Source organism: Eurosta solidaginis, chromosome 3, assembly GCF_040869045.1.
Source record: "Eurosta solidaginis isolate ZX-2024a chromosome 3, ASM4086904v1, whole genome shotgun sequence".
NCBI classification, from domain to species: domain Eukaryota; kingdom Metazoa; phylum Arthropoda; class Insecta; order Diptera; family Tephritidae; genus Eurosta; species Eurosta solidaginis.
This window is the reverse complement of record NC_090321.1, coordinates 94,681,242-94,706,515: the sequence shown is the minus strand read 5'-3', so window position 1 is coordinate 94,706,515 and position 25,274 is coordinate 94,681,242. Positions and strand designations below refer to the sequence as shown.

The window sequence follows — 25,274 nt, the reverse complement described above, 5'->3', positions numbered from 1 at the left end:
CGAAAAGCAGCTGCCTATATGCTAGGATGTCTGAATTTGGTTTCACCGCCAATTTATACGGCAAAATGACGTTGAGCAATTCTGCCAGCTCAGTAAGAATTTGGAAGGGACACTCTGAGCCAATCGAAATCGAATGAAGCTTCAGACAATTTGGCCCCCTATTGTGAGATTTCTTTAATTTGATGTCGGAGAAAGTAATACAAGCTTTATAACTTATCCGTTATGGAACAATATTTCTAAAAGCCTGTATTACAAACACTGGCATATGCTGACGACATTGATATCATCGGACTGAACACCTGCGCAGTAACTTCTGTTTACTTAGATGGTTTCGATGGTGTGTGTGAAAAAAATCTAGGGTACCTACCTGCCGTAATCAAGCAAAGAGTCAGTGCATTTGCGCAACGTCACTGTAGGCAGCCATAGCTTCGAAATAGTAAGGACTTAGTTTATTTGGAGAGCAGCATTAACATATAAAACAACGGCAGCCTAAAAATCTAGTGAAGAGAGTTCGAGAGCTAAGATAAGTTAATACCAATAATTTGTATACGCTCTCACGAGGGATTTATCTCAAGTTTGTGCTGGCAACAATCACAGATAAATCCCTCGCGTCAGCTGAAAAAACGAAAAACGAGCCAAAAATTTCGGTAAACTTTACAACCGCAGAAATGTGTTGAAACATGATGGGGAAAAAGATAAAAATTCGTTTTTGAGTGTAAATATACTTAGTTGGAAGGCGGAGGGTAAATATTATTTCCCATTCAAAAGTTATCACTAAACAAGTTTTTGTAACCAGTCGATTCTGATCTCCGAATCTGGAACGTCAGCCATGTAAGACAAGCCCTATCCACTACATAATGTTAGCTATTATACCCTAGCTCCGATTCGCTCAAATTTCGAAAGAAACTTTGTTTTTCACTGTGAGTTAAAAGTAATACAATATTTGACAAATTAATTTAAATAAAATGTTAATTTTTCTCTTACTTATTTGTCTTTAACTTGAACAAGTCGTATTATTGTAAATAAAACAAGTAAGGAAGGCTAAGTTCGGGTGTAACCGAACATTACATACTCAGTTGAGAGCTGTGGAGACAAAGTAAGGGAAATCACCATGTTGTAAAAGGAACCTAGGGTAACCCTGGAATGTGTTTTGTATGACATGTTTATCAAATGGAAGGTATTAAAGAGTATTTTAAGAGGAAGTGGGCCATAGATCTATAGCTGGACGCCATTTAGGGATATCGCCATAAAGGTGGGCCAGGCCTGACTCGAGAATTTGTTTGTACGATATGGGTATCAAATGAAAGGTGTTAATGAGTATTTTAAAAGGGCGTGGGTCTTAGTTCTATAAGTGGACGCCTTTTCGAGATATCTCCATAAAGGTAGACCAGGGTGACTTTAGAATGTTTGTGTACGATATGGGTATCAAATGAAAGGTGTTAATGAGTATTTTAAAAGGGAGTGGGCCTTAGATCTGTAGGTGGATGCCCTTTCGAGATATCGCCATAAAGGTGGGCCAGGGGTGACTCTAGAATGTTTGTGTACGATATGGGTATCAAATGAAAGGTGTTAATGAGTATTTTAAAAGGGTGTGGGCCTTAGTTCTATAGGTGGACGCCTTTTCGAGATATCGCCATAAAGGTGGACCAGGGGTGACTCTAGAATTTGTTTGTACGATATGGGTATCAAATGAAAGGTGTTAATGAGTATTTTAAAAGGGAGTGGGCCTTAGTTCTATAGGTGGATGCCTTTTCGAGATATCGCCATAAAGGTGGGCCAGGGGTGACTCTAGAATGTTTTTGTACGATATGGGTATCAAATGAAAGGTGTTAATGAGTATTTTAAAAGGGAGTGGGCCTTAGTTCTATAGGTGGATGCCTTTTCGAGATATCGCCATAAAGGTGGGCCAGGGGTGACTCTAGAATGTTTTTGTACGATATGGGTATCAAATGAAAGGTGTTAATGAGTATTTTAAAAAGGCGTGGGACTTAGTTCTATAGGTGGACGCCTTTTCGAGATATCGACATGAAGGTGGACCAGGGGTGACTCTAGAATTTGTTTGTACGATACGGGTATCAAATGAAAGGTGTTAATGAGTATTTTAAAAAGGAGTGGGCCTTAGTTCTATATGTGGATGCCTTTTCGAGATATCGCCATAAACGTGGACCAGGGGTGACTCTAGAATGTGTTTGTACGATATGGGTATCAAATTAAAGGTATTAATGAGGGTTTTAAAAGGGAGTGGCCCGTAGTTGTATATGTGAAGGCGTTTTCGAGATATCTACCAAAATGTGGACCAGGGTGATCCAGAACATCATCTGTCGGGTACCGCTAATTTATTTATATATGTAATACCACGTACAGTATTCCTTTCAACTTTCCAAGGGCTTTTGATTTCGCCCTGCAAAACTTTTTCATTTTCTTCTACTTAATATGGTAGGTGTCACACCCATTTTACCAAGTTTTTTTCTAAAGTTATATTTTGCGTCAATAGACCAATAAAATTACCATGTTTCATTCCTTTTTTTGTATTTGGTATATAATTATGGCATTTTTTTCATTTTTCGTAATTTTCGATATCGAAAAAGTGGGCGTGGTCATAGTCGGATTTCGGCCATTTTTTACACCAATACAAAGTGAGTTCAGATAAGTACGTGAACTGAGTTTAGTAAAGATATATAGATTTTTGCTCAAGTTATCGTGTTAACGGCCGAGCGGAAGGACAGACGATCGACTGTGTATAAAAACTGAGCGTGGCTTCAACCGATTTCGCCCTTTTTCACAGAAAACAGTTACCGTCCTAGGGGCTAAGCCTCTACCAAATTTCACAAGGATTGGTTAATTTTTGTTCGACTTATGGCATTAAAAGCATCCTAGACAAATTAAATGAAAAAGGGCGGAGCCACGCCCATTTTGAAATTTTCTTTTATTTTTGTATTTTGTTGCACCATATAATTACTGGAGTTGAATTTTGGCATAATTTACTTATATGCTGTAAAGATATTAACTTTTCTTTTAAAAGTGGGCGTGGTCGTTCTTCGATTTTCTAATTTTTATTAAGCAGACATAAAGTAATAAGAGTAACGTTCCTGCCAAATTTCATCATGATATCTTCAACGACTGCCAAATAACAGCTTGCAAAACTTCTAAATTACCTTCATTTAAAAGTGGGCGGTGCCACGCCCATTGTCCAAAATTTTACTAGTTTTCTATTCTGCGTCATAAGTTCAACTCATCTACCAAGTTTCATCGCTTAATGCGTATTTGGTAATGAATTATCGCACTTTTTCGATTTTTCGAAATTTTCGATATCGAAAAAGTGGGCGTGGTTATTGTCCGATATTGTTCATTTTAAATAGCGATCTGAGATGAGTGCCCAGGAACCTACATACCAAATTTCATCAAGATACCTCAAAATTAACTCAAGTTATCGTGTTAACGGACAGACGGACGGACGGACATGGCTCAATCGAATTTTTTTTCGATACTGATGATTTTGATATATGGAAGTCTATATCTATCTCGATTCCTTTATACCTGCACAACCAACCATTATGCAATCAAAGTTAATATACTCTGTGAGCTCTGCTCAACTGTGTATAAAAATTTAATATTTTGCGGCAATCGTCTTATTAAATGATTGAAACTATGAAGTCCCCTAAATGAATGTCAAAAATCTCTATATTCAGTTCTATTAATTTTTGTTTGGAGTGGCATCATTGACAAATGTTATAAAAAATGTGAATTTTGACAGCGCTCAATCGCAAATCCATTCATCTATGTTGGAAAGATTTACGGGCGCCTAACCTAGGGTGTGTATCGAAGGAAGTTTTATTGAACTTTACACAGACATGAACATATTGCAATGCGTAACATCGTTTATGGCTTGTTCATGTTATCAGAATGAAATAAGACGCTCAGTCAGAGGCAATTGTTAACTTAGTTGGGTGCAGGCCCGTCGAGAGGGGGGGGGGGGGGGGGGGGGGGGGAGGAATGAGGGGATTCCCCCCGGGTCCGAGTTTTCTGAGGGGGCCCGCGATTTATAGGTACTAAGACATTTTTTTTAATTCAGTAGAGTCTTTAGTTGTTCCATGTGCAAATTTTAAGCCGAATTTCAAAAGCAACGAATATTGATAATAATTTTTTGTCTGGGCCTGAGGAGACAATAAAAACATCAAACAAAAACGTGTTTCTCAGGGGGCCCGCGATTGAGAGGTAATAAGAATTTTTTTTAATTCAGGAGAGTCTTTAGGTGTTCCATGTGGAAATTTTAAGCCGAATTTCAAAAGCAACGAATATTGATAATGATTTTTTGCCTGTGCCTGAGGAGACAATAAAAACATCAAACAAAAACGTGTTTCTAAGGGGCCCGCGATTGAGAGGTAATAAGATTTTTTTTTAATTCAGGAGAGTGTTTAGTTGTTCCATGTGCAAATTTTAAGCCGAATTTCAAAAGCAACGAATATTGATAATGATTTTTTGCCTGGGCCTTAGGAGACAATAAAAACATCAAACAAACACGTTTTTCTCAGGGGGGCCGCGATTCAGAGATAATAAGATTTTTTTTTAATTCAGGAGAGTCTTTAGTTGTTCCGTGTGCAAATTTTAAGCCGAATTTCAAAATTAACGAATATTGATAATAATTTTTTGCCTGGGCCTGAGGAGACAATAAAAACATCAAACAGAAGCATGTTTCTCAGGGGCCCGCGATTGAGAGGTAATAAGAATTTTTTTAATTCAGGAGAGTCTTTAGTTGTTCCATGTGCAAATTTTAAGCCGAATTTCAAAAGCAACGAATATTGATAATGATTTTTTGCCTGGGCCTGAGGAGACAATAAAAACGTCAAACAAAAACGTGTTTCTCAGGGGGCCCGCGATTGAGAGGTAATACAAATTTTTTTTAATTCAGGAGAGTCTTTAGTTGTTCCATGTGCAAATTTTAAGCCGAATTTCAAAAGCAACGAATATTGATAATGCTTCTTTTGCCAGGGCCTGAGGAGACAATAAAAACATCAAACAAAAACGTGTTTCTCAGGAGCCCGCGATTGAGAGGTAATAAGAATTTTTTTCTTAATTCAGGAGAGTCTTTAGTTGTTCCATGTGCAAATTTTAAGCCGAATTTCAAAAGAAACGAATATTGATAACAATTTTTTGCCTGGGCCTGAGGGGACAATAAAAACATCAAACAAAAACATGTTTCTCAGGGGCCCGCGATTGAGAGGTAATAAGAATTTTTTTTAATTCAAGAGAGTCTTTAGTTTCTCCATGTGCAAATTTTAAGCCGAATTTCAAAAGCAACGAATATTGATAATTATTTTTTTACCTGGGCCTGAGGAGACAATAAAAACATCAAACAAAAACATGTTTCTCAGGGGGTCCGCGATTGAGAGGTAATAAGAATTTTTTTAAATTCAGGAGAGTCTTTAGTTGTTCCATGTGCAAATTTTAAGCCGAATTTCAAAAGCAACGAATATTGATAATAGTTTTTTGCCTGGGCCTGAGAAGACAATAAAAACATCAAACAAAAATGTATGTTTATATGAATCCGAAATCGTAAAGTTTTCGTGGTGACACTGATGAAGGCTCATCTTCAAAAAGTCTACCAACGATACCACCAACTCTGTATTAAAGTACAGATTATTTAAATGACTTCGATATCGGTACCGTGAATAATGAGTTTTTGTGATCTGAAGAAGTCAACGAAATAATTCGTCGAGGTCATCAAAAGTGTCCTATTATTTTTCCACGTGATTGTCAATACGAAGCATTTCCTACCTCGTTGTTAGATAGAATCTTGCCAAATGGAGAGAAAGTGGAGCGTGACTGGTTGGTGTGAAGTGCAAGTAGTAATACTTTTTATTGCCTACCATGTCGTCTGTTAAGCACCAATACTTAAAATTGACACAAAATTTGTTGTCCTAGCGGATATTCGAAATTGCAGGTGTGGAAGAAGCTATGCGATAAACTGCCATCACACGAAAATACTCAAGATCACATTAACGCCCCGATTCTAGTGTGGTAACAACATTCTTCACCGCGGTAACGAAATCATGTGGCAACTTTTACACCCTTTTGGTATTCTACCCACGAAAGTAGTCGGATAATTTTTTACCCACAAAAGTAGGTGGTTACATCGAAATAACCACACAACAGCTGTTGTTTAGAAAAAGGCAAAACTGACAAATAAAAAATTGTAAGCGCAAATATAAAATAATAGCAAAAAAGTGTTGAATCTTGCTATACATATTTGTTTACATTATGTACTTTCACAAAATAAATTACAATATACCTATGTAGACACTTATCATGCATAATATGCATATACACATCGTCCCGTGTATTCGTTAACCTCGTATCTACAAGTGAGACATTTTCGGTAAAGTGAACACGGTTGCCTCACCATGTTTTCATTTGGGACCAAAATTCATCGAAAAAAGTACCAAATTTTTGTTTTATTTTATTAGCATAAAATACAAAATTTTAAAATGTTTCCATATAAAATTTTACTAAACATAGTGAAGACTTTCCTTTAGTTCAAGCTGAACAAACAAATATATATGCATGCAACCAAAAATTATACTATATTTTGACATAGGATAAGTTTATGTCTTCCACCAACCAAACGTTGTGAACCTAGTTTTGGTCACAAAGATCTTGGTTCTAGCATTATGTTGTTGATTGCAATGAAATAAAATGTATATTGCAGTTAGGTTTTAGTAAGAAACGGTTCAAAATTTGCGTTCTGGTGTTGCCGAACTATGTATGTGGAAAACTCGGTAAATCATAAATGAAACTAGGCAATTTTGTTAGTGCTATTTTTATAGATGCTTATTTTTTCCCTTAACGTTTAAACTTCATATCAGAGCCTGGATTCAGTAGGTGTGAGTTTTGATCCGCCTCAGGGGTTCTGCTAGCACCTACGGGAATAATTTTATACAAAAAATTTCTTCCGAAATCAAATCCCTTTTGCATTTGCTTCCTTCTGTCTTCGAGTTTAAATATTTCTTGTGCCAATTACCCTTTGTGGCTTAACACCACAATAGTCCTGGAATTCCTTGAACTCATTGAGCTGGGTGAGAATTATTTAAATATCAAAGTGCCAAACGAGAAGTAATGCATAGATTTCTTTGTATAAGTTTTGAAAGTGTTAGGCTCCCGGCAGAGTGCTCGCTTTAAGCTATGCTAGGCGAGAAGCAATTTTTATTTTCATATATTTTACATAGTGTTGTATAACCGATCGAAATATCTAGCCGTTATTAATATTATTATAAAAGAAGAGTTTTTTGATTAGTCGGTTATTTCATCAACAATTAACGACAATATGTTTTCCAACATTTTTCTTTTTAATGCCTGGCATAAATTATATCCTAGATAAAATGTTATGGTCCTGGTACATTTTACTGACTGAGCAATTTTTTATGGTGAGAGTTCCATTGAAGTAAATTCAAAATTATATGGGGGCTAACGAAAGTGTGGCGAATTTTTGGGTAATATTTTGAATTTTTACCTGAGTGAAAAAGAAAGAAAAGTACCAATCGTGGCTACTGCCTAAAAAGGACCAAAATTGAAGAAAAGGGACCAGCGGACCAAATGGGGTTGGAAGGGACAATTTTTTGTCCAAACGGACCATAGTGGCAACCGTGAAAGCGAAAAAAACTACCTTTCAAATTTCTCCACAGACACTGGTGAGTTTCTCGGTGATGACAGCGTTACCACTTGGGCCAGAATCGCGAATAAAAGAACTGGTAACGATATTCGGTTACATAATGTTCTGGGAACTATTTTGCCGATAACGCTCAGAATCGGGGCGCTAATGTTATATTCAATGGCGATCTTTACAAAATCAAACGGAGGCTAAAATTGATATACTTATCAATGAACAGCTAATCACTGAAACTCAAAAGTGGAAAGACATTTTATATATAATTTTGGACACTATTTTATTTTTGGTGGAAAGAGGCCTAGCTTTCAAAGGTGAAAGCATATATCTTGGTGAACAAAACAATGGACATTTTTTGGGCTTCTAAGATCTCATAAGCCATTATGATCCGATACTTAGAGATCATTTGGAGAAAGTTGGGATTTCACAACAGCAGCACAAACGATTACAAGTTCACTATCTTTCCCCAGATATTCAGAACGAGTTTATAGAAATTTGTGCAAAGCACGTGAGGGAAACTATATTAGATCAAGGCAAGAAAGCCAAGTATTTTGCTATTATCGTTGATGCTATGCCTAATGCTAGTCACGTTGACTACGTTCATTTTGCGCTAACTCCATTTCAATTCAAAAGCAATAAATTTTACAATTCAAGAACGGTTTTGGCTTTCGTGAAATGTTACCAAAAAACTGGTAAAAAATCGCTGATCTGATTTGCCATACTTGATTGAAGATTGTCGAGCAAAAGGGTACGATAACGGCGCCAATATGAAAGGAGCTTACAACGGAGCACTACGTCACATTCTCGACAACAACTGGAATGCTCATTACTCGCCTTGTGCAACCCACAATCTCATGTGGTGTTGGTGCTGCTGAATGCTGTACGGCTGCAGAGTTGTACAAAATGTTTTACTATTTTCAGCAGCACTCTACAACGATGGGAAATTGCTCAAAAAAATGTACCGAGCTCTCTTCATAGTCTTTCAGCCAAAAGCCATATTTTACTGCGCAAGCATACGGCGATGTTACCGGCATTCTCAAGTACATCAACAATTTCGAATTTATCTTGCTGTCCTCAATTTGATTCAAAATACTGACTACCACTAATGAAAGAAACGTGGTCCTCGAAGCTAGAGACGCCACCATAGATGTTGAGGTCCGACATCTAGATGCCTTATTAGCTGATTTGAAGTTGATCAGGAACGAATGGGAAACAATTTTAAACGAATGCAAAACAGTTGCTATTAAATTGAATATCTCTCCAAAGTTTTCGGACATTCGAAAGAGAAAACCCAAAAGAAGTTTTGAAGAAAATGGAAATGAAATGATTACGGATAATCCAGAGTCTGATTTTAAAACCAATACATTCTCGGTGATCGTCGATTCGGTAATCACTGGCATTACTGAACAATTTGCAGCTATGATAAATTTAAACGAGACGTTTTCCTTTTTGTGACAATTTGAAGACATGGATGAAACTACGATTCGGGCGGGCGCAGCAAAATTTGTCGAAAAATACAATTCGGACATTTTTCAAAGCTTAGAATGCGAAATTATGCGCTTGAAACACATTTACGAAGCAAATTTTGATAAAGGCCTGTCACCATTGGAATTGATAAATGCCATCTACATACATATGTTCAAAATCTGTATACAATTTTCCCCACATTTGTGTTGCTTTACGTATCTTTTGTACCATACCTGTCACTGTAGCTAGTGCAGTCCTTCAGCGTCCTTTCAAGAATCAAAAACTTTCATAGATAGTGTTCATCTCAAGAGCGAGTTTCAGGACTTTCCACGTTTTGTGTTGAATCCGTTTTGGCAAGACAGTTAAATTTTGATATTATTATAAAAATTTAGCAGCGAAAAAATCAAGTAAAGCCATTCTTTGATACCCGAAATTTCTATATTGAGTAATTAAAACGTATAATCATCATTAAATTTATCAGAAATGTATTAAAATGTTACCAAATAACTAGAACAGATTATTTGTAAGAATATATGGCTGCTAATGGAGAATTTCATTTCTACGTTACAATAAAATAGTATAAATAGTAAATATTCTGTGCTAATTTTATTGTCAGCTCTTAGTCCAAAAATCATTTAGTTGATGTGGCAAAATTGTTTTTCCTTTAATCCATCAATAATGATTCATGAATGAGACATCACTAATTCAAGTTAATCAAATGTATTAGTGGATTTTTTATAGGGGGCCCGTAAATTGGTTAGTCCCGGGCCCGGATTTTCTCTCTACGGCCCTGGTTGGGTGACCCGTTGCAATAAGACTTAACCGTAGACCTACGTTCGGGTCGAAAACGACCCGAAACGCTGCTTTATGTAGCTACAACTCAATACGTTTTAAAGTTAGAAGTCTGAGAGTTCTTGACTTTTAATTATTATTTGAAATGAACGAAGTTTTTGAAAATTTTTGAGTTTATTTCTTTTTACTGCTTTAGACATAAGTTTGCTTTTTTTAAGTCTAGCCGTTCATCTTATATAAGATTTCTAATTGCTGTTTTTATATACAGGCCCCTTTTTCGCTCTTATTTGGAATCAACATCTACAAATAAAGTTTTGGTTGTAAAGATGGGGATTCGTGCTATTAGCGAGCTTTGGGCGTTATTAGTCGTGGTGGTTTTGTGTAGTTATATTTTATTAAAATAATTTGTTAAAAATAGACGATTGTGAGCACACAAAAAATCTATTTGCACTATGGCACTATTGTGAATATTTGATTAGAACTAACACTGCATTACCGGCAGTTGCTAACATTCGCCAGATGGTAGCGCAACCGCATGTAAGTTTATTTAAGCTGATTTCTGTTGATATTTGATATGAGACTTTTATATTTGTTGCGCAAGATGCGCACGGTTCCGGCTCGTATGTCATTATTGGGGACTCCATTTTTTCGATTTCAGCGATACGGAGATTTTATGGATTCCAAATGGATAGTTTTTTTTATTGAACAACTAAGATCGCAAAGCTGGAAAAATTTTCAGGGGAAGTTTTTTAACCATACTTAAATTAATAATTTTTTCTTCGCTTTCCATAAACTCATGGAAATCTTCTTCGCTTAATTGTTCTTTTAATTTTGTTGTTACTTCTTCTATTTTTCTATTTAGTTCTGCATTGCATTATGTTTATGTTTGATTAGTAAGTTTAATATTTTTGTTTGATAGTAATGTGCGTGTTGTTGTAGAAGTTTTTCTATGTCATTGTATGTGTCACGGTCAGATACAAATAATTTATAACATTTATCTGAATTTTTTATGAAATTCGGTATTAGCTTAGACTTTCTACATTGTAAAAGGAACTTTATATTACACTTAATTTTTGCCAATTTTTTGGATGTTGCTTGAAGTTTTGAAGAAACAAATATTCTCCAGCAAGAACAACATTATAGCAAACGTTTCACTCTAGAAATGTTACATATCGTCGACAAAGATGCAAACATACATTAGGCTCAATTATAAGACAGATATAGCGAACTGCGCGCACAGCTACAAATATTTACTTTCCAACAAGACAGTACACAGCTCCACGTCAGACAGAGCAGACGTGTAAATAAATGCAATATATGTACATATATTTTGTTCAATTTTATAATTTTTATACTCAGTATATTAACTTTGATTGGATAACGGTTGGTTGTACAGGTATAAAGGAATCGAGATAGATATAGACTTCCATATATCAAAATCATCAGTACCGAAAAAAAATTTGATTGATCCATGTCCGTCCGTCCGTCCGTCCGTTAACACGATAATTTGAGTAAATTTTGAGGTATCTTGACGAAATTTGGTATGTAGGTTCCTGGGCACTCATCTCAGATCGCTATTTAAAATGAACGATATCGGACTATAACCAGGCCCACTTTTTCGATATCGAAAATTTCGAAAAATCGAAAAATTGCGATAATTCATTACCAAAGACGGATAAAGCGATGAAACTTGGTAGGTGGGTTGAACTTATGACGCAGAATAGAAAATATGTAAAATTTTGGACAATGGGCATGGCACCGCCCACTTTTAAAAGAAGGTAATTTAGAAGTTTTGCAAGCTGTAATTTGGCAGTCGTTGAAGATATCATAATGAAATTTGGCAGGAATGTTACTTGTATTACTATATGTATGCTTTATAAAAATTAGCAAAATCGGAGAACGACCACGCCCACTTAAAAAAAAATTTTTTTAAGTGAAATTTTTACAAAAAATTTAATGTCTTTGCAGTATATAAGTAAATTATGTCAACATTCAACTCCAGTAATGATATGGTGCAACAAAATACAAAAGAAAATTTCAAAATGGGCGTGGCTCCGCCCTTTTTCATTTGATTTGTCTAGGATACATTTAATGCCATAAGTCGAACAAATATTTACCAATCCTTGTCAAATTTGGTATGCTCTTAGATTCTAGGACGATAACTGTTTTCTGTGAAAAAGGGCGAAATCGGTTGAAGCCACGCCCAGTTTTTATACACAGTAGATCGTCAGTCTTTCCGCTCGGCCGTTAACATGATAACTTGAGCAAAAATCGATATATCTTTACTAAAATCAGTTCACATAATTACCTGAACACACTTTGTATTGGTATAAAAAATGGCCGAAATCCGACTATGACCACGCCCACTTTTTTGATTTCGAAAATTACGAAAAATGAAAAAAATGCCATAATTCTATACCAAATACGAAAAAAGGGATGAAACATGGTAATTTCATTGGTTTGTTGAGGCAAAATATAACGTTAGAAAAAAACTTTGTAAAATGGGTGTGACACCTACCATTATTAAGTAGAAGAAAATGAAAAAGTTCTGCAGGGCGAAATCGAAAGCCCTTGGAATCATGGCAGGAATACAGTTCGTGGTATTACATATATAAATAAATTAGCGGTACCCGACAGATGATGTTCTGGGTCACCCTGGTCCACATTTTGGTCGAAATCTCGAAAACGCTTTCACATATACAACTACCACCACTCCCTTTTAAATTGTTATTAATACCTTTAATTTGACACCCATATTGTACAAACACATTATAGAGTCACCACTGGTCCACCTTTATGGCGATATATCGAAAAGGCGTCCACCTATAGAACTAAGGCCCACTCCCTTTTAAAATACTCATTAACACCTTTCATTTGATACCCATATCGTAAACAAATTCTAAAGTCACCACTGGTCCACCTTTGTGGCGATATCTCGAAAAGGCGTCCACCTATAGAACTAAGGCCCACTCCCTTTTAAAATACTCATTAACACCTTTCATTTGATACCCATATCGTACAAACAAATTCTAGAGTCACCACTGGTCCACCTTTATATCGATATTTCGAAAAGGCGTCCACCCATAGAACTAAGGCCCTCTCCCTTTTAAAATACTCATTAACACCTTTCGTTTGACACCCATATTGTATAAACGTATTCTAGAGTCATCCCTGATCCACCTTTATGGCGATATCTCGAAAAGGAGTTCCCCTATAAAACTAAGGCCCCCTCCCATACTCATTAACACCTTTCATTTGATACCCATATCGTACAAACAAATTCTAGAGTCACCCCTGGTCCACCTTTATGGCGATATCTCGAAAAGGCGTCCACCCATAGAACTAAGGTCCACTCCCTTTTAAAATACTCATTATCAACTTTCATTTGATACCCATATCGTACAAACAATTCCTAGAGTCACCCCTGGTCCACCTTTATGGCAATATCTCGAAAAGACGTCCACCCATAGAACTAAGGCCTACTCCCTTTTAAAACACTCATTAACACCTTTCTTTTGATACCCATATCGTACAAACAAATTCTAGAGTCACCCCTGGTCCACCTTTATGGCGATATCTCGTAAAGGCGTCCACCTATAGAACTAAGGCCCACACCCTTTTAAAATATTCATTAACACCTTTCATTTGATAGCCATATCATACAAACAACACATTCCAGGGTTACCCTAGGTTCATTTTCCCTTATTTTGTCTCCATAGCTCTCAGCTGAGTATGTAATGTTCGGTTACGCCCGAACTTAGCCTTCCTTACTTGTTAATATGTACAATTGTCAATATTTTACTTTATTTTGTTTTGATTTTGTCAATAGTTACGCCCTGAACCGGAAGAGTAACCGAAATATATTGGTAGTAAAACTTAAGCATATTGTGTTTTACTCAATTTGACCTGAATCCAGCTTTAAACAAAATAAGTAATTAATTAAGAGGTCGCCAAAATCTCAATTATATAAAAACAGAAGGCACGCCGTAGGCATATAACAAATTACAAAGAGATATGCAAGTATAAAAACCAACTATGACAACACCAAAACAACAATCAGAATAAGTGCAATAGTATACATTGCCCAATAAGCCGTTGCCACGCCAGTTTTTCAAATTTGCAAAATACGTAATTTAAGTCATCATTACGAGGATGTTCCCCTTAATTTCTTCGTTACAGAGACTTGCATGTATATGTTTGTATTTATATAAAGAAAGTGGGCGTAGTTGTCTGCCGATTGTATTTTTTTGAGCACTTCCTCCTTGAATAGGAATATCTGAAGATATTGCTCCCGACTTGAAGTTAAATTTTGATATTATTATAAAAATTTAGGAGCGAAAAAATCAAGTAAAGCCATTCTTTGATACCCGAAATTTCTATATTGAGTAATTAAAACGTATAATCATCATTAAATTGATCAGAAATGTATTAAAATGTTACCAAATAACTAGAACAGATTATTTGTAAGAATATATGGCTGCTAAAGGAGAATTTCATTTCTACGTTACAATAAAATAGTATAAATAGTAAATATTCTGTGCTAATTTTATTGTCAGCTCTTAGTCCAAAAATCATTTAGTTGATGTGGCAAAATTGTTTTTCCTTTGATCCATCAATAATGATTCATGAATGAGACATCACTAATTCAAGTTAATCAAATGTATTAGGGGATTTTTTATAGGGGGCCCGTAAATTGGTTAGTCCCGGGCCCGGATTTTCTCTCTACGGCCCTGGTTGGGTGACCCGTTGCAATAAGACTTAACCGTAGACTTACGTTCGGGTCGAAAACGACCCGAAACGCTGCTTTATGTGGCTACAACTCAATACGTTTTAAAGTTAGAAGTCTGAGAGTTCTTGACTTTTAATTATTATTTGAAATGAACGAAGTTTTTGAAAATTTTTGAGTTTATTTCTTTTTACTGCTTTAGACATAAGTTTGCTTTTTTTAAGTCTAGCCGTTCATCTTATATAAGATTTCTAATTGCTGTTTTTATATACAGGCCCCTTTTTCGCTCTTATTTGGAATCAACATCTACAAATAAAGTTTTGGTTGTAAAGATGGGGATTCGTGCTATTAGCGAGCTTTGGGCGTTATTAGTCGTGGTGGTTTTGTGTAGTTATATTTTATTAAAATAATTTGTTAAAAATAGACGATTGTGAGCACACAAAAAATCTATTTGCACTATGGCACTATTGTGAATATTTGATTAGAACTAACCCTGCATTACCGGCAGTTGCTAACATTCGCCAGATGGTAGCGCAACCGCATGTAAGTTTATTTAAGCTGATTTCTGTTGATATTTGATATGAGACTTTTATATTTGTTGCGCAAGATGCGCACGGTTCCGGCTCGTATGTCATTATTGGGGACTCCATTCTTTCGATTTCAGCGATACGGAGATTTTATGGATTCCAAATGGATAGTTTTTTTTATTGAACAACTAAGATCACAAAGCTGGAAAAATTTTCAGGGGAAGTTTTTTAACCATACTTAAATTAATAATTTTTTCTTCGCTTTCCATAAACTCATGGAAATCTTCTTCGCTTAATTGTTCTTTTAATTTTGTTGTTACTTCTTCTATTTTTCTATTTAGTTCTGCATTGCATTATGTTTATGTTTGATTAGTAAGTTTAATATTTTTGTTTGATAGTAATGTGCGTGTTGTTGTAGAAGTTTTTCTATGTCATTGTATGTGTCACGGTCAGATACAAATAATTTATAACATTTATCTGAATTTTTTATGAAATTCGGTATTAGCTTAGACTTTCTACATTGTAAAAGGAACTTTATATTACACTTAATTTTTGCCAATTTTTTGGATGTTGCTTGAAGTTTTGAAGAAACAAATATTCTCCAGCAAGAACAACATTATAGCAAACGTTTCACTCTAGAAATGTTACATATCGTCGACAAAGATGCAAACATACATTAGGCTCAATTATAAGACAGATATAGCGAACTGCGCGCACAGCTACAAATATTTACTTTCCAACAAGACAGTACACAGCTCCACGTCAGACAGAGCAGACGTGTAAATAAATGCAATATATGTACATATATTTTGTTCAATTTTATAATTTTTATACTCAGTTGAGCAGAGCTCACAGAGTATATTAACTTTGATTGGATAACGGTTGGTTGTACAGGTATAAAGGAATCGAGATAGATATAGACTTCCATATATCAAAATCATCAGTACCGAACAAAAATTTGATTGATCCATGTCCGTCCGTCCGTCCGTCCGTTAACACGATAATTTGAGTAAATTTTGAGGTATCTTGACGAAATTTGGTATGTAGGTTCCTGGGCACTCATCTCAGATCGCTATTTAAAATGAACGATATCGGACTATAACCACGCCCACTTTTTCGATATCGAAAATTTCGAAAAATCGAAAAATTGCGATAATTCATTACCAAAGACGGATAAAGCGATGAAACTTGGTAGGTGGGTTGAACTTATGACGCAGAATAGAAAATATGTAAAATTTTGGACAATGGGCATGGCACCGCCCACTTTTAAAAGAAGGTAATTTAGAAGTTTTGCAAGCTGTAATTTGGCAGTCGTTGAAGATATCATAATGAAATTTGGCAGGAATGTTACTTGTATTACTATATGTATGCTTTATAAAAATTAGCAAAATCGGAGAACGACCACGCCCACTTAAAAAAAATTTTTTTTAAGTGAAATTTTTACAAAAAATTTAATGTCTTTGCAGTATATAAGTAAATTATGTCAACATTCAACTCCAGTAATGATATGGTGCAACAAAATACAAAAACAAAAGAAAATTTCAAAATGGGCGTGGCTCCGCCCTTTTTCATTTGATTTGTCTAGGATACATTTAATGCCATAAGTCGAACAAATATTTACCAATCCTTGTCAAATTTGGTATGTGCTTAGATTCTAGGACGATAACTGTTTTCTGTGAAAAAGGGCGAAATCGGTTGAAGCCACGCCCAGTTTTTATACACAGTAGATCGTCAGTCCTTCCGCTCGGCCGTTAACATGATAACTTGAGCAAAAATCGATATATCTTTACTAAAATCAGTTCACATAATTACCTGAACACACTTTGTATTGGTATAAAAAATGGCCGAAATCCGACTATGACCACGCCCACTTTTTTGATTTCGAAAATTACGAAAAATGAAAAAAATGCCATAATTCTATACCAAATACGAAAAAAGGGATGAAACATGGTAATTTCATTGGTTTGTTGACGCAAAATATAACGTTAGAAAAAAACTTTGTAAAATGGGTGTGACACCTACCATTATTAAGTAGAAGAAAATGAAAAAGTTCTGCAGGGCGAAATCGAAAGCCCTTGGAATCATGGCAGGAATACAGTTCGTGGTATTACATATATAAATAAATTAGCGGTACCCGACAGATGATGTTCTGGGTCACCCTGGTCCACATTTTGGTCGAAATCTCGAAAACGCTTTCACATATACAACTACCACCACTCCCTTTTAAATTGTTATTAATACCTTTAATTTGACACCCATATTGTACAAACACATTATAGAGTCACCACTGGTCCACCTTTATGGCGATATATCGAAAAGGCGTCCACCTATAGAACTAAGGCCCACTCCCTTTTAAAATACTCATTAACACCTTTCATTTGATACCCATATCGTAAACAAATTCTAAAGTTACCACTGGTCCACCTTTGTGGCGATATCTCGAAAAGGCGTCCACCTATAGAACTAAGGCCCACTCCCTTTTAAAATACTCATTAACACCTTTCATTTGATACCCATATCGTACAAACAAATTCTAGAGTCACCACTGGTCCACCTTTATATCGATATTTCGAAAAGGCGTCCACCCATAGAACTAAGGCCCTCTCCCTTTTAAAATACTCATTAACACCTTTCGTTTGACACCCATATTGTATAAACGTATTCTAGAGTCATCCCTGATCCACCTTTATGGCGATATCTCGAAAAGGAGTTCCCCTATAAAACTAAGGCCCCCTCCCATACTCATTAACACCTTTCATTTGATACCCATATCGTACAAACAAATTCTAGAGTCACCCCTGGTCCACCTTTATGGCGATATCTCGAAAAGGCGTCCACCCATAGAACTAAGGTCCACTCCCTTTTAAAATACTCATTATCAACTTTCATTTGATACCCATATCGTACAAACAATTCCTAGAGTAACCCCTGGTCCACCTTTATGGCAATATCTCGAAAAGGCGTCCACCCATAGAACTAAGGCCTACTCCCTTTTAAAACACTCATTAACACCTTTCTTTTGATACCCATATCGTACAAACAAATTCTAGAGTCACCCCTGGTCCACCTTTATGGCGATATCTCGTAAAGGCGTCCACCTATAGAACTAAGGCCCACGCCCTTTTAAAATATTCATTAACACCTTTCATTTGATAGCCATATCGTACAAACAACACATTCCAGGGTTACCCTAGGTTCATTTTCCCTTATTTTTTCTCCATAGCTCTCAGCTGAGTATGTAATGTTCGGTTACGCCCGAACTTAGCCTTCCTTACTTGTTAATATGTACAATTGTCAATGTTTTATTTTATTTTGTTTTGAATTTGTCAATAGTTACGCCCTGAACCGGAAGAGTAACCGAAATATATTGGTAGTAAAACTTAAGCATATTGTGTTTTACTCAATTTGACCTGAAGCCAGCTTTAAACAAAATAAGTAACTAATTAAGAGGTCGCCAAAATCTCAATTATATAAAAACAGAAGGCACGCCGTAGGCATATAACAAATTACAATGAGATATGCAAGTATAAAAACCAACTATGACAACACCAAAACAACAATCAGAATAAGTGCAATAGTATACATTGCCCAATAAGCCGTTGCCACGCCAGTTTTTCAAATTTGCAAAATACGTAATTTAAGTCATCATTACGAGGATGTTCCCCTTAATTTCTTCGTTACAGAGACTTGCATGTATATGTTTGTATTTATATAAAGAAAGTGGGCGTAGTTGTCTGCCGATTGCATTTTTTTGAGCACTTCCTCCTTGAATAGGAATAGCTCAAGATATTGCTCCCGACTTGAAGGCAATAGCTCAATTAGGTATTTTAATATCGAAAAGTCAATTTACAGGATATATCTGATATACATATAAAAACTCTGCGTGGCTATATACCGATTACAGCCACTTCTTGTAGGAACCTTACTCGTGTTCGAAAGTAGCGGCATGACAAATTTCATTACAACAATTAGCAACAAACGAGAATTTTGCTATCAGACCAACTTTGGTGCTAATAGATGAGGAAGGAACGGAGGCGCGCTTAAACGCGGTGTGAATCGCTCTTGGTTGTGAACAGAAAGGAGCCATGCATATTTTAAAGAAATCGCGTCGACAACAAGTGTTAGGGGTTAGCCTAAAACATCGCGTTTCGCATGTGACATATATGTGCCCGTTTTATAAATATGTATTTCTTCGGCAGATGGGACAGTGCTATTCTCTAGGACCGAACGGAGAACAGTCTCTCCACAAGGAGCTACCCATTGTGTAACAAATTTTGAACGATCCGAGAGAAATTGAGCCATACTACATTGAAATGCCATGCTTAGGTCTCGGAAAAAACCCCGAGTGACTCCAGTACATATACCAAGCTACCGGTGGAGGTGCAGAATTAGTACGTACGTATTTGTCTTTTTTTTTGAGTAGAAGCATGCGTATATATGTGTGTCGGGGGTTAAAACAACATAAAAACAACAAATACCTACTCGTAAATGAAGGCCATACGATCAATACATCGTACAATTTGTATGTAAATTTGTACGTCCCTTTGAAAATCAAATAGTTCTGCTGAAATAGTAAAAAAATTTACTTTTACTTATTTTCAGCAAGTAATTCAAAACCAGAATTTCAGCAGTGAAAAAACTGAAAAATGTTTACTTAAAAATAGTTGATCATGAATAACTTATAGCTTCAAAGCACAGTAAAATATTCAAGTTTTTTTTTTCTGCTGACGACGATAGCTCGCATCCATTCAAGTAATATCTGAAGTAAAATGAAAACAAGTAAGGAAGGCTAAGTTCGGGTATAACCGAACATTACATACTCAGCTGAGAGCTTTGGAGACAAAATAAGGGAAAATCACCATGTAGGAAAATGAACCTAGGGTAACCCTGGAATATGTTTGTATGACATGAGTATCAAATGGAAGGTATTAAAGAGTATTTTAAAAGGGAGTCGGCCATAGTTCTAAAGGTGGGCCAGGGGTGACTCTACAATGTGTCTGTACGATATGGGTATCAAATGAAAGGTGTTAATGAGTATTTTAAAATGGAGTGAGCCATAGTTCTATAGGTGGACGCCTTTTCGAGATATCGCCATAAAGGTGGACCAAAGGTGACTCTAGAATGTGTTTGTACGATATGGGTATCAAATGAAAGGTGTTAATGAGTATTTTAAAAGGGAGTGGGCCTTAGTGCTATAGGTGGACGCCTTTTCGATATAACGCCATAAAGGTGGACCAGAGGTGACACTAGAATGTGTTTGTTCGATATGGGTATCAAATGAAAGGTGTTAATGAGTATTTTAAAAGGGAGTGGGCCTTAGTTCTATATGTGGACGCTTTTTCCAGATATCGCCATATAGGTGGACCAGGGGTGACTCTATAATGTGTTTGTACGATACGGGTACCAAATTAAAAGTATTAATGAGGCTTTTAAAAGGAAGTGGCCCTTAGTTGTATATGTGAAGGCGTTTTCGAGATATCGACCAAAATGTGGACCAGGGTGACCCAGAACATCATCTGTCGGGTACCGCTAATTTATTTATATATGTAATACCACGAACAGTATTCCTGCCAAGATTCCAAGGGCTTTTGATTGCGCCTGCAGAACTTTTTCATTTTTTTCTACTTAATATGGTAGGTGTCACACCCATTTTAAAAAGTTTTTTCTAAAGATATTTTTTGCGTCAATAAACCAATCAAATTACCATGTTTCATCCCTTTTTTCATATTTGGTATAGAACTATGGCATTTTTTTCATTTTTCGTAATTTTCGATTTCGAAAAAGTGGGCGCGGTTATAGTCGGATTTCGGCCATTTTTTGTACCAAGATAAAGTGAGTTCAGAGAAGTACGCGAACTGAGTTTAGTAAAGCTATATCGGTTTTTGCCCAAGTTATCGTTTTAACGGCCGAGCGGAAGGACAGACGGTCGACTGTGTATAAAAAATTGGGCGTGGCTTCAACCGATTTCGCCCATTTTCACAGAAAACAGTTACCGTCATAGAGTCTATGCCTCTACTAAATTTCAAAAAAATTGGTAAATTTTTGTTCGACTTATGGCATTAAAAGTATTCTAGACAACCTAAATGAAAAAGGGCGGAACCACGCCCATTTTGAAATTTTCTTTTATTTTTGTATTTTGTTGCACCATATCATTACTGGAGTTGAATGTTGACATAATTTACTTATATACTATAAAGATATTAAATTTTTTGTTAAAATTTGACTTTTATTTTTTTTTTTTTAAAGTGGGCGTGTTCTTCATCCGATTTTTCCAATTTTTATTTAGCATATATGTAGTAATAGTAGTAACGTTCCTGCTAAATTTCATCATGATATCCTTAATGACTGCCAAATTACAGCTTGCAAAACTATTAAATTACCTTCTTTTAAAAGTGGGCGGTGCCACGCCCATTGTCCAAAATTTTACTAATTTTCTATTCTGCGTCATAACGTCAACCCACCTACCAAGTTTCATCGCTTTATCCGCCTTTGGCAATGAATTATCGCATTTTTTCGGTTTTCGAAATTTTCGATGTCAAAAAAGTGGGCGTGGTTATAGTCCGATATCGTTCATTTTAAATAGCGATCTGAGATGAGTGCTCAGGAACCTACATACCAAATTTCATCAAGATACCTCAAAATTTACTCAAGTTATCGTGTTAACGGACAGACGGACGGACAGACGGACATGGCTCAATCAAATTTTTTTTCGATACTGATGATTTTGATATATGGAAGTCTATATCTATCTCGATTCCTTCATACCTGTACAACCAACCGTTATCCAATCAAAGTTAATATACTCTGTGAGCTCTGCTCAACTGAGTATAAGCAAGTAAGGAAGGCTAAGTTCGGGTGTAACCGAACATTACATACTCAGTTGAGAGCTATGGAGACAAAATAAGGGAAAATCACCATGTAGGAAAATGAACCTCGTGTAACCCTGGAATGTGTTTGTATGACATGCGTATCAAATGGCAGGTGTTAGAGAGTATTTTAAGATGGAGTGGGCCATAGTTCTATAGGTGGACACCTTTTCGAGATATCGCCATAAAGGTGGACCAGGGCTGACTCTAGAATTTGTTTGTACGATATGGGTATCAAATGAAAGGAGTTAATGAATATTTTAAAAGGGAGTGGGCCATAGTTCTATAGGTGGACACCTTTTCGAGATATCGCCATAAAGGTGGACCAGGGCTGACTCTAGAATTTGTACGATATGGGTATCAAATGAAAGGTGTTAAGTATTTTAAAACGGAGTGGGCCTTAGTTCTATAGGTGGACGGCATTTCGAGACATCGCCATAAAGGTGGACCATGGGTGACTCTAGAATTTGTTTGTACGATATGGGTATCAAATGAAAGGTGTTAATGAGTATTTTAAAAGGGAGTGGGGCTTAGTTCTATAGGTGGACGCCTTTTCGAGATATCGCCATAGAGGTGGACCAGGGGTGACTCTGGAATTTATTTGTACGATATCGGTATCAAATGAAAGGTGTTAATGAGTATTTTAAAAGGGAGTGGGCCTTAGTTCTATAGGTGGACGCCTTTTCGGGATATCGTTATAAAGGTGGACCAGGGGTGACTCTAGAATGCGTTTGTACAATAAGGGTATCAAACGAAAGGTGTTAATGAGTGTTTTAAAAGGGAGTGGGCCTTAGTTCTATGGGTTGACGCCTTTTCGAGATAAACGAGATAAACGGGCTTCCTGTGCTTCCTCGGAAAGTTGACCAATAGGTAAAATTGCGGATTTTATAATTTCAGTACTATGCACTAAGAATTTATGAACTGTAACAGGCATATTAAACCATGGATAGAGATCTATGCATAGTTTTTTAGTCTCGACCGCAAATTTTTCAAATCTTTGGATATTTATATTGTACCCAGATGCTAATGCGCGAAGGAGAGTGCCGAATCTTTTGATGAGCGTTACATCCAATCCCGTAATCTCAGCACTAGCCTCAGAATTTTCGAAAAACCTACGAGCAGTGTTGCCGTCATTGGTATTGCCGAAACCTGGTTTTGGTTTATCTTCATCAATCCATTGTATGTACCTGTTTTTATGCCTTGGTGACTGGAGCGGTAGGTTGTGACAGGTTGAAGTCAATGATCTTCGCCTTTTTGCTTTTGGTGTCCTCTTGTTGACCTTGCGCGTTTATTTTTGTATATTTTTTGGCTACGCGTTTATTCCCTGTACCTGGGAATTGGTTTTGCCGTTTGTAGATCAGCTTTAAAGGTTCAAATAGCTCGTTGGAGCTGGTACGTACATACATCCTATTTTATATGTAGAGATAACTAAATCTACAAAAAAAAAAAAAAAAAAAAAAATTAAAAATAGATGTGCAAAGAATTCGCAATGGTTTTTTCCTTCGACTATTAGAGAATACTTGCGACTATAACATATGTAAAATTTAGCCCGGATGTCCGCGGATGTATGTAACTTTTTTGTCCCTAAAGTTAAAAATATAGAGAAAAATACCTTTTCTTCTTAATAACGGAATGTTAAATTATTGAAAATACTCTAATTATGAAAGAATTACTATTAAAAAATTTTACTTACCTTCGAGCTTAGAATCCATCAAAAAAATTATGTAAAAGTGTTCACTTAAAAGAAATATGAATCTTAATATTCAACAAGAATTTTGAAAATTAATCAATGCATTTTACGGCCACTCCTGCCTTCTTACTTCAATTACTCAATATATATGAGCAAAAATCTCAAAAAAAAGCAAAAATCCCGTTATTTTGTTTGTTTTCTTTCATTTCTCATTACACTTTTCTTGGAATAAGAACTTTGTTTTTGTCCAGCTAGCTTGTTCTACACGAAACACTGTGCAGCGGCTTGCGTTCTGCATTGTTGTCGTCACACTACAGTGTATCTTAAACTGCTAGTTCAGTGTTGCTTCTTTGTCCTAATACGCTCTTTTCCCTGTCTATTACTTTTATTATTTAACACATTTTTATCCACTTAATTTATGTAAGCCTGTCTAGCTTCACCTATATTTTATTACTGCTAACTTTTAATCTTACTAATATGTCATGCATATACGAAAATTGCAAATAAAAATCAAAACTCAGGCCTACGTGGCATGCTGGATATACGACGAGCTTGTATTACCAGAATGTAAAAGGCCTCAATACAAAACTAACCGACCTTTTTTTAAAACGTTACATTGTGGTTGTAAGGTTATTTCCACGTGAAAACATGGTTAAAACCAAACGATTCTGAATGTTTTTCTAGCGATTACCAAGTATTCAGAAATTATCGCCTAGACAAAACCGGGGGGGGGGGGGGGGGGGTGATCTACTCGCCGTACATTCTACATTAAAGTTCGAAGAAGTAACAGTTCTTTTAATTGAATTGGTTGAGCTAAGATGAATTCGCATCCAGTTAGGAAAAATCGTATGTACTTAGCTGTCTGTTAAATTCTGCCCACATCTGATATTTCAGTGGACATGCAACTCACTTCTCTGCTTGAAATTATCAGTAAATTATTGATGAAACCCTGTGATTGTCTTGGCTTGGATTGTCTTGACTTCAACCTTCCTCACATTTCTTGGTGTATCTTTCATCTAAAATTGGATATAACGATTTTCTGGGCGATATGGCAAACCTCTGCTTTAACCAGATTAATCTTATCCCTAACAACTTTGGAAGAATTTTAGATTTATCACATGTTGCGACACATCTAAATTTTCTTTGTGCCGTTGTGATCCTCTGGTCTAACCATGCTTACTATCCTTCTGTAGAGATAGTTTACGAAATTACAAAAAACGTTAAAGACTGCGGTATTAATCTGTGTGCTTCAGACTTTGGGTTTGACTTTAATTTTGCCAAAACCACTTTAAAAACTTAAACCGAGAACTATTTAAATTTACGTGTCCTGACTATAGTGGAGCCTATTTGAAAAGTATGTTCCTAAACGAAAATTTGCCTATATTGAACCAACCCAAGTATGGTTTACTAAAGAACTAAAAGCTTTAAGAAATTAAAAAAAGCCGGTCATTTAAGTTATATCAGAAAACAGGTTTAAGCAAAGAATATTTGCGGTATTCAGTTTTACGTCAGAAGTATTTTGAACTCAATAAAAAGTGTTATAAGG

General features: G+C 36.1%; 1 protein-coding gene across 6 annotated transcripts in view; it reads right to left on the bottom strand.

The window, feature by feature from the left end:
- Positions 1-25,274, bottom strand: part of Slc45-1 (Solute carrier family 45 member 1) — a 204,507-nt gene that overhangs the window by 20,820 nt on the left and 158,413 nt on the right. The window contains exon 2 of one of the 6 annotated variants that reach the window (XM_067772785.1): positions 19,655-19,736. The exons of 4 other annotated variants lie outside the window; for them this stretch is intronic. The gene's annotated coding sequence lies outside the window, so the exon portion shown is untranslated. Of the gene's footprint in view, positions 1-9,360; positions 9,383-19,654; positions 19,737-25,274 lie in introns of those variants that run through there. One more of the 6 variants, XM_067772786.1, reaches the window with a different exon arrangement.